General features: G+C 38.7%; 1 pseudogene; it reads right to left on the bottom strand.

The window, feature by feature from the left end:
- Nucleotides 1–801: 801 nt before the first annotated feature.
- Nucleotides 802–4,497, bottom strand: LOC121819862 (olfactory receptor 5D13-like; annotated as a pseudogene).
- Between the last annotated feature and the right edge of the window lie 5,803 nt (nucleotides 4,498–10,300).

Below are 10,300 nucleotides of genomic sequence, written 5' to 3'. Positions count from 1 at the left end.
ATAGCCAGGTTACTCTGTCCAGGGGATTCTCCAGACAAGCATACTGGAGTGGGTTGCCAATTCCTTATCCAGGGGAACTTCTCAATCTGGGGATCGAACATGGGTCTTCTGCACTGCAGGAGTATTCTTTACCATCTGAGCCACCAGGGAAGCTCCCTTACCTAGGTGAACACAGTACTAATTATTATGAATTATTATTATTATTATAAATCATTATTATTATTACTAACTATTATTTAGTCAGAAATTTTCATTTATTTTTATCTTTTAGTCATCTGACAAGTATTCACTGAAGGCCAAACATGTTTCTAGGTAATTTTTTAGGCATTAAAGATATAATATACAATAATAATACCAGAAATTTCTGCTCTCTTGGAGTGTATACAAGGAGAAGGAAATAAGAGACAAATAAATTGTTGCATGTATTAAATATATCATCAATTTCTAGGAAAAAATATAAATCAAGTTAAGGGAATAAGGAGTGATTATCTCATTATGTTAGGCTTTCAAAAAAGAACTTTCTTGGAAGGTGATAGTTGAATATGCACATACATGATTTAATTGAAATATATTTATTAATGCTGGATTGAGCACTAAAATATTTTGGTGTCTATTAACTTCTTTACAAGGTGTTTCATGTTTTTGTATTTCAAGTATTATGTCAGTGAGTATATCAGTATGTATACTGTATGTCAGTGAGTTCAGTGTGAGGATTAGTGTGGTATAAAAGAGACTCTACTTGAACAATTATTTATGAGAATTTGGAACTGAGCATACTGTAGAGGGGCTTCCCAGGTGGCGCTAGTGATAAGGTACCTGCAGGAGAATAAGCGACTGGGGTTCAATCCCTGCATCCAGAAGATCCCCTGCAGGAGGGCATGGCGACCCGCTCCAATATTCTTGCATTAGAATCCCATGGGCAGAGGAGCCTGGAGGCTACAGTCCAGGGTCTCAAAGAGTCAGACACGAGTGGAGTGACTTAGCACACAGCATGCACATAATATATAGAGAAAGGATGATGATGTGTGGAAGGCACAGGTAGACAGGACTCTGTGATGTCCACAGGTAGAAAGTATCTTTAAAATAGTGACAGAAGGGAAAGCTAGGAAATGATGACTATGAACTTTCTTAGTTCATTGAATTGGCTAAAGTAAAACAAGATCTAAAAGGGCAGCAGATTATTCATATCAAATATGTTAACTATGATGGATTCACAGTAGGGAGTACAACTGAAAGGATGAGTGTAAGAAATAGTCTATGCTCAGCTGTAGCATCAGCCAAAAGGATGGAAACAGCTGCTGGGCAACAATAGTTGTATAAAGTGCAGGTTTACAAACATCCAGGAAGCAGTTATGTACCAAAAATACTAAAAATGAGTTTTGTTGGTTTTTTTTTTTTTTGAGAATTGTGTGTGGTTTAGGAGGAAAGAGAGAGAAGCAGAATTCACACACCCTCCTTCCCTGTGTGTCTCTGTATATCTTTTTCTGTATCTTACAAGGACACTCATTACATTTTGGGTTCACTTTAAGCTCATCTTAACTGTTACCTTAATTACATCTGCAAAGATCTTATTTTCAAATAAGGTGACATTCTGAGGTCTGGGTGACATGGATATTTGGGGGACATTATTCATCCACAGCACTTCCATGGTGGCTCAGAAGGTAAAGAATCTCCCTGAAATGCAGAAAACCCAGATTCAAACCCTGGGTCAGGAAGATCCCCTGGAGAAGGCAATGGCTACCCACTCCATTATTCTTTCCTTGAGAATTCCATGGAGAGAGGACCCTGGCAGGCTATAGTCTGTGGGGTGGCAAATAGTCGGACATGACTGAACAACTCACAGTTTCACTTTTCACATACCCACAACACACATCATTTCACACATGTTATACAGCTATTTTATTTGACATTGAACTGAACAGAAACTAAAAGATCAAATAGGCAACTTATGACTCTAAATTTATGATCTAGAGAGTTGACTACATAATTTGAGTCATCATCCCTATAAGAATATTTAATCAACACTATGTAACAGGTCAAATTTCTTTTGGACACACAGATATTCAACCAAATTGTATTAAGTGATTAATTAATTTCCTGATGCTCTCTCTCACAACTTTGTTCCTGAGGCTATAGATCACAGGGTTCAGCATGGGACTCAGTTCAGTTCAGTTCAGTTGGTCAGTCGTGTCCGACTCTGAATCCCATGAATCACAGCACGCCAGACTTCGCTGTCCATCACCAACTCCCGAAATTCACTCAGGCTCACGTCCATCGAGTCAGTGATGCCATCCAGCCATCTCATCCTCTGCTGTCCCCTTCTCCTCCTGCTCCCAATCCCTCCCAGCATCACTTTTCCAATGAGTCAACATTTCACATGAGATGGCCAAAGTACTGGAGTTTCAGCTTTAGCATCATTCCTTCCAAAGAAATCCCAGACCTGATCTCCTTCAGAATGCACTGGTTGGATCTCCTTGCAGTCCAAGGGACTCTCAAGAGTCTTCTCCAACACCACATTTCAAAAGCATCAATTCTTCAGCCCTCAGCCTTCTTCACAGTCCAACTCTCACATCCATACATGACCACTAGGAAAACCATAGCCTTGACTAGACGGACCTTAGTTGGCAAAGTAATGTCTCTGCTTTTGAATGTGCTATCTAGTTTGGTCATAACTTTCCTTCCAAGGAGTAAGCGTCTTTTAATTTCATGGCTGCAGTCACCATCTGCAGTGATTCTGGAGCCCCCCAAAATAAACTCTGACACCGTTTCCACTATTTCCCCATCTATTTCCCATGAAATGATGGGACCGGATACCATGACCTTCGTTTTCTCAATGTTGAGCTTTAAGCCAACTTTTTCACTCTCCTCCTTCACTTTCATCAAGAGGCCTTTTAGTTCCTCTTCACTTTCTGCCATAAGGGAGGTGTCATCTGTATATCTGAGGTTATTGATATTTCTTCCAGCAATCTTGATTCCAGCTTGTATTTCTTCCAGTCCAGCGTTTCTCATGATGTATTCTGTATATAAGTTAAATAAGCAGGGTGACAATATATAGCCTTGACATACTCCATTTCCTATTTGCAAGCAGTCTGTTGTTCCATGTCCAGTTCTAACTGTTGCTTCTTGGCCTGCATACAGATTTCTCAAGGGGTATGTCAGGTGATCTGGTATCCCCATCTATCTCAGAATTTTCCACAGTTTATTGTGATCCACACAGTCAAAGGCTTTGGCATAGTCAATAAAGCAGAAATAGATGTTTTTTTTTCTGGAACTCTCTTGCTTTTTCCATGATCCAGCAGATGTTGGCAATTTGATCTCTGGTTCCTCTGCCTTTTCTAAAACCAGCTTGAACATCAGGGAGTTCACGGTTCACGTACTGCTGAAGCCTGGTTTGGAGAATTTTGAGCATTATTTTACTAGCATGTGAGATGAGTGCAATTGTGTGGTAGTTTGAGCACTCTTTGGCATTGCCTTTCTTTGGAATTGGAATGAAAACTGACCTTTCCAGTCCTGTGGCCACTGCTGAGTTTCCCAAATTTGCTGGCATATTGAGGGCAGCATTTTCACAGCATTATCTTTCAGGATTTGAAACAGCTCAACTGGAATTCCATCACCTCTCCTAGCTTTGTTCCTAGTGATGCTTTCTAAGGACTCACCACTGTATAAAATATATAACCTACTTTGTCCATGAGCCATGAGTTTTTGGAGCTGGCTACACGACAAAGAAACAGAACAGTCCAATGGAACCTGGTGATGGCGGTCAGATGGGAGGCACAAGTAGAGAAGGCTTTTTGGCGAATCCCAGCAGAGGGCGTTTTTATGATAGTGACAAAAATAGAAAAATAAGTAGTGAGGATAATTGTCGGGCTGCTCACCTCATTGAATATGGCAATGGCAAAATAGCTCTTGGCTGATGAAGGGATCAGAGCAGAAGATTGAGACAATGACAGAGAGCTCATACAGGAAATTATTTATGATGTTAGACCCACAGAAGGATAATGTCTGGATAGGACAGGTGAATGTCAGGGAGGAGACTACAGCCCACGTACAGGGACCAGCCACTGACAATGCACAGAGCTCTGGGGACATGGCCACTGTATAGAGTAGTGGCTTACAAATGGCCACACATTGGTCATAGGCCATCACTGCCAACAGGAATGTCTCTGCCACTGCAATCATACAAGCTGAGAAGAATTGCATGATGCATCCTGTGAAAAGATGGTTCTATCTTCCACACCAAGTTATCCAAGAGTTTGGGTGTAACTGTGGTGGAAAGCAGAAATCAACAAAGGACAAGTGACTGCAAAAAATGTACATGGGGGTGTGGAGTTTGGGCCTGATCCTGATGATGGTGATCATGCCCATGTCCCCCACTACGGTGACTGCATAGATGGTGAGGAAAACCAGAAACAAGGGCACCTGGAGGTCAGGATATTCTGAGAAGTCCAAGAGGCTGAGCATGGTTCCAGCACTCTGATTTCCTTCAGCAAACCACATATTTATTGTTGGAGAAAATCTGAAATAGTGATAATAAAATGGTAACAGTGATAATGATGACAGTCCATGGATATCACATTTGTTGTGTGGCAGATATGGTGCTAAAATATTGGTAAGTTTGTTTTGACCACTAAATAAGACTTATGAATTTCAAAACAACCAGTCTCATATTTTACAAAAGGAAATGGTAGTATATATGAGTTAAGAAACTTGTTTGAATTAACACAGCCTGCTGGTGATGAGATAGGTTTGAAGTGACCATGAGTGACATAAATTGAATTTAATTTAGAGTCAGAGAGAAATATTTTCTATAGTGTCATAGAAAAACATGTTTTTCACAGTTCTATCATTCTGAAGGTCAGTGTTGTTTAATGGGACTAACATAACAATAAATGAAATCATAGCACTCAAGTTTATTTTCAAAAGCAGGAGGAGTAATATTTTTAGAGGCAGTAGTACTTCTATCATTATGTTCAAACTGAAGATCATCAAAAAGGCAGAGGTCATGGGTCACCGCAAGAATTTTCATATTTTGGAAAACATAAATGGACATTGAAAGAAATAAAGCTCTATCTTCAAGTTTTCCAATGATTCCAGTTTGATGCTGAAATTGTTGGCTTTGTGTTCAATGCGTTGACCTGGTAAAGTAATGATGCCATATTATAATTTGTAGTGCCCTCACTACTGTTTTCTTTCCTGTTTGACTGTTTATCGTTTGTCTCACATATTGCCATTAACACTCTCGATATAGTCTTTTAAATTATTTGATCAATATCTCTAATTTGCTATCAATATTTTTAATATAATAATTTTTTAGGAATATTATAGCATTAGATGCTTATAGAATATCTGAATTACATAGTAACTTAAAATATATTTTGCTCAGCTCTTCCACATTCTATACTGTTTCTCAAGAAAATCAGAAAATACAGTGATAAATACGAGTGGTTACATTACCACCTTCAAAACTTCTGGTGACAGGGCTATTGAGTTTGATTAAAACTACAGGTGATAATCTTGCTTTGAGTCATACAATTATTTGTATAGATTATTTTGGGAAAACAATAGCATCTTGTACTGGTAAGCAGTTTACAACAACAGAAGCATATTTATTTAGCAAAGATTTTAAAATAAGCTAACCAATAATAAGCACACATCTGAAATATTCAGATTAATAAAGACTATCAGTTAGACTGTCATAAACACAGATGCAATTTTAGTTTTGTCTGACCATGTGAAGGGAGAAATAATTGATTATTTCTTGAATATCTTTATGGTACTTTTGACAGTCAAAAAATGTATTTCCTATATGCAGAAAAGGGAATGGGTAGTAAGGGGAAAAGAGTTAGTGACAGACTGGCACAATGAAAGGAGGAGTTGGAAACATAGATTTAAATTCAGTTTCAAGCTTTGTCATTTACTGTATGATCTTTGGTGAATCACTCAGATTTTATGAGCCTCAACTTCTTTATCAGTAATAGTGACATGATAAAGCTGAAACTCCAATACTTTTGCCACCTCATGAGAAGAGTTGACTCACTGTAAAAGACTTTGATGCTGAGAGGGATTGGGGGCAGGAGGAGAAGGGGACGACAGAGGATGAGATGGCTGGATGGCATCACTGACTCGATGAACGTGAATCTGAGTGAACTCCTGGAGTTGGTGATGGACAGGGAGGCCTGGCGTGCTGCGATTCATGGGGTCACAAAGAGTCGGACACGACTGAGCGACTGAACTGAACTGAATATATATTTTATAAGTGTATAAGTATTAAGTTAGAAAATGACGTTAATATAATTAGCCCAAAGTCTGACAGTTATGGAGTTCAAAATGTATACGTTTTCCCACCCTCATCCCTTTTAATTCTTAACACTCTGAATAACTGTTATTATTTTTAAACACATATTATTTTAAACAATTTAAGGAACAGGTCAAGGTCCAAAGTTGGCAGCAATAAAAATGAAGAAACAATTTGTAATGTTGAAGAATAGCTCAACTAATTTTTTTTTTCTTGAATTTCCTCTTGGCCCTGTTCATGTTAATTCATCAATCACTATCCTTCAATAAGTTGACTCCATTTCCCCTTCATGTTATCATAATTATCTGACTCTTGCTAATCATCTAATTTTAATCTCATGGTCACCTAGGCTCAGCCAACTTGCCTGTAGTGCTGCTAGCCTGCATTGTGAGAAAATGAATTTCTTCTTTTCTCGATTACTCTTTTATGACAGTTTCTGACTCTTAAAAACTCTAATTTCTCCCTATTAACTAATTTATCAAGTCTAAATTTCTCTGCTCAGCTTTACCTAAAGCCTTATCCTAGCTATATTCTTCAATTTTCAACCTTCTTTGAGCGCCAGTATTCTCAGATTATAATGCCTGTAATTTCCTCTTTTCTTACATACTGATACAGCAATTTAATAATATACCAAGCATTTCATGAAAATTGCTATCATAAGGACGATTTTCCCTTTCACTTCAACCATATTTCCTACACCCTTGACATACCTGTGGAAATTAGTCAGAAAAATGAAATCGTATATTATGGTGTTCATTATTATTATATACATATGATTCTTACCTTTTTTGACTCAATTTTGAGGTGTTGAGGAATTCTCGGGCATTATAATATTTTTAAAAATTTCATTGTGACTATTCTGCTAAGCACAGTGTGGATATCCTCAGAGCAAAAATCAAGATAATACCCCAGTGAAGGGGAAAGAGATCAAAGTTCAGCCTTTAGGGAAATGGACTCGGGAGACATCACCACACAAAAACTGACAGAGAGTGTCCACTGCTTCAGAGGTTTCAGGATCTGAGTTCCCCAAAGGAGAGAAAAGAAACACGATAGACCATCCCACCTGAAACCAACTCACCTGAAGATCCTGTTTCTACTCTTAAATATCTCCAGGCGAGTTCCCACTCTGAATTCAAATATCATGCAAAATATTAAGGAGTTGGTCAATGTAGCAGGAGTCCACAAAAAAATGTAATGGGACTGGAATATAATTCTTTTTTAATATCCAGAAAAACTAGGAGAAAGGAAGAGACAGAGAGAGAGAGAGAAAGAGAGAGAGATTTGGAAGCTGAATCTAATGCCTATAAACAAAATGTAAGGCTTATTTATGCTTCCATGACCTTGGGGATTTAGATCCTAGAGAGTATTTTTTGAGCTATTACTTTTTATATCCGACATCCAGAAAGTAACTTGAATGTTTTTCTATGTGGCAATTTGCAAGAATGTAATTTCCTCTAAATGACTGGAGATAGAGCCTCAATACAATATTTCATGGATTTCTTAAAAAAAATTATAGAAAAATAACATGGTGACTAAAATAAAACCTCAAATTAAAGATAAATAAGTTATTCATACAAAGATATTAATAGCTGCTATTATATATATTTACTTTATGATTTTTCTGTCCCATTCTGTGTATGAAGTGCCATGTGTTTTGAGATGCATGAACAACACAAATTGGTCTCTGGTTTTATTGCCTAACTTAAATGAATAGTATTCTCTGCAGAAACAGTGATGTTCTTTACTGAAACTAAATTGTGTTTCCTTCTAAATATGAGCTATATATACCTCCAAGCTTCAGTTCAGTCGAGTTGCTCAGTCGTGTCCGACTCTTTGCGACCCCATGAACTGCAGCACACCAGGTCTCCCTGTCCATCCCCAACTTCCAGAGTTCACTCAAACTCATGAGTCATGAGTCGGTGACACCATCCAGCCATCTCATCCTCTGTCGTCTCCTTCTCCTCCTGCCCCCAATCCCTCCGAGCATCAGAGTCTTTTCCAATGAGTCAACTCTTCCAATGAGGTGGTCAAAGTACTGGAGTTTCAGCTTTAGCATCATTCCTTCCAAAGAACAACAAGGGCTGATTTCCAAGGGACTCTCAACAGTCTTCTCCAACGCCACAGTTCAAAAACATCAATTCTTCGGCATTCAGCTTTCTTTACAGTGCAACTCTCACATCCATACATGACCGCTGCAGAAACCATAGCCTTAACTAGACAGACCTTTGTTGGCAAAGTAATGTCTCTGCTTTTGAATATGCTATCTAGATTGGTCATAACTTTCCTTCCAAGGAGTCACCATCTGCAGTGATTTTGGAGCCCCCCAAAATAAAGTCTGCGACTGTTTCCCCATTTATTTGCTATGAAGTGATGGGACGAGATGCCATGATGTTAGTTTTCTGAATGTTGAGCTTTAAGCCAACTTTTTCACTCTTCTCTTTCACTTTCATCAAGAGGCTTTTTAGCTCTTCTTCACTTTCCTCTATAAGGGCGGTGTCATATGCATATATGAGGTTATTGATATTTCTCCCGGGAATCGTGATTTCAGCTTGTGCTTCATCCAGCCCAGCGTTTCTCATGATGTTTAATATGTATCTGCATAGAAGTTAAATAAGCAGGGTGACAATATACAGCCTTGACATATTACTTTTCCTATTTGGAACCAGTGTTTTGTTCCATGTCCACTTCTAACTGTTGCTTCCTCTCAAGAGGCAGGTCAGGTGGTCTGGTATTCCCATCTCTCTCAGAATTTTCCACAGTTTATTGTGATCCACACAGTCAAAGGCTTTGGCATAGTCAATAAAGCAGAAATAGATGTTTTTCTGGAATTCTCTTGCTTTTTTGATGATCTAGCAGATGTTGGCAATTTGATCTCTGGTTCCTCTGCCTTTTCTAAAACCAGCTTGCACATCTGGAAGTTCACGGTTCACGTATTGCTGAAGCCTGGCTTGGAGAATTTTGGGCATTACTTTACTAGCATGTGAGATGAGTGCAACTGTGCAGTAGTTTGAGAATTCTTTGGAATTGCCTTTCTTTGGGATTCGAATGAAAACTGACCTTTTCCAGTCCTGTGGCCACTGCCGAGGTTTCCAAATTTGCTGGCATATTGAGTGCAGCACTTTCAGAGCATCATCTTTCAGGATTTGAAATAGCTCAACTGGAATTCCATCACCTCCGCTATCTTTGTTCATAGTGCTGCTTTCTAAGGCCCACTTGACTTCTCATTCCAGGATGTCTGGCTCTAAGTGAGTGATCACACCATCGTGATTATCTTGGTCATGAAGATCTTTTTTGTACTGTTCTGTGTATTCTTGCCACCTCTTCTCGATATCTTCTGCTTCTGTTAGGTCCATACCATTTCTCTCCTTTATCGAGGTCATTTTGCATCAAATTTTCCCTTGGTATCTCTAATTTTCTTGAAGAGATCTCTAGTCTTTCCCATTCTGTTGTTTTCCTCTATTTCTTTGCATTGATTGCTGAGAAAGGCTTTCTTATCTCTTCTTGCTATTCTTTGGAACTCTGTATTCAGATGCTTATATCTTTCCTTTTCTCCTTTGCTTTTCACTTCTCTTCTTTCCACAGCTATTTGTAAGGCCTCCTCAGACAGCCATTTTGCTTTTTTTGCATTTCTTTTCCATGGAGATGGTCTTGATCCCCGTCTCCTGTACAATATCACAAACCTCATTCCATAGTTCATCAGGCACTCTATCTATCAGATATAGGCCCCTAAATCTATTTCTCACTTCCCCTGTATAATCATAAGGGATTTGATTTAGGTCATACCTTAATGGTTTAGTGGTTTTCCCTACTTTCTTCAATTTAATCTGAATTTGGCAACAAGGAGTTCATGATCTGAGCCACAGTCAGCTCCCGATCTTGTTTTTACTAACTGTATAGAGCTTCTCCATCTTTGGCTACAAATAATATAAGCAATCTGATGATATGGTGTTGACCATCTGGTGATCTCCATGTGTAGAGTCTTCTCTTGTGTTGTTGGAAGAAGGT

Source organism: Ovis aries, chromosome 6, assembly GCF_016772045.2.
Source record: "Ovis aries strain OAR_USU_Benz2616 breed Rambouillet chromosome 6, ARS-UI_Ramb_v3.0, whole genome shotgun sequence".
Taxonomy (NCBI): Eukaryota; Metazoa; Chordata; class Mammalia; order Artiodactyla; family Bovidae; genus Ovis; species Ovis aries.
Note: the sequence above shows the minus strand (reverse complement) of the source record. Positions and strands in the feature narration are given on the sequence as shown.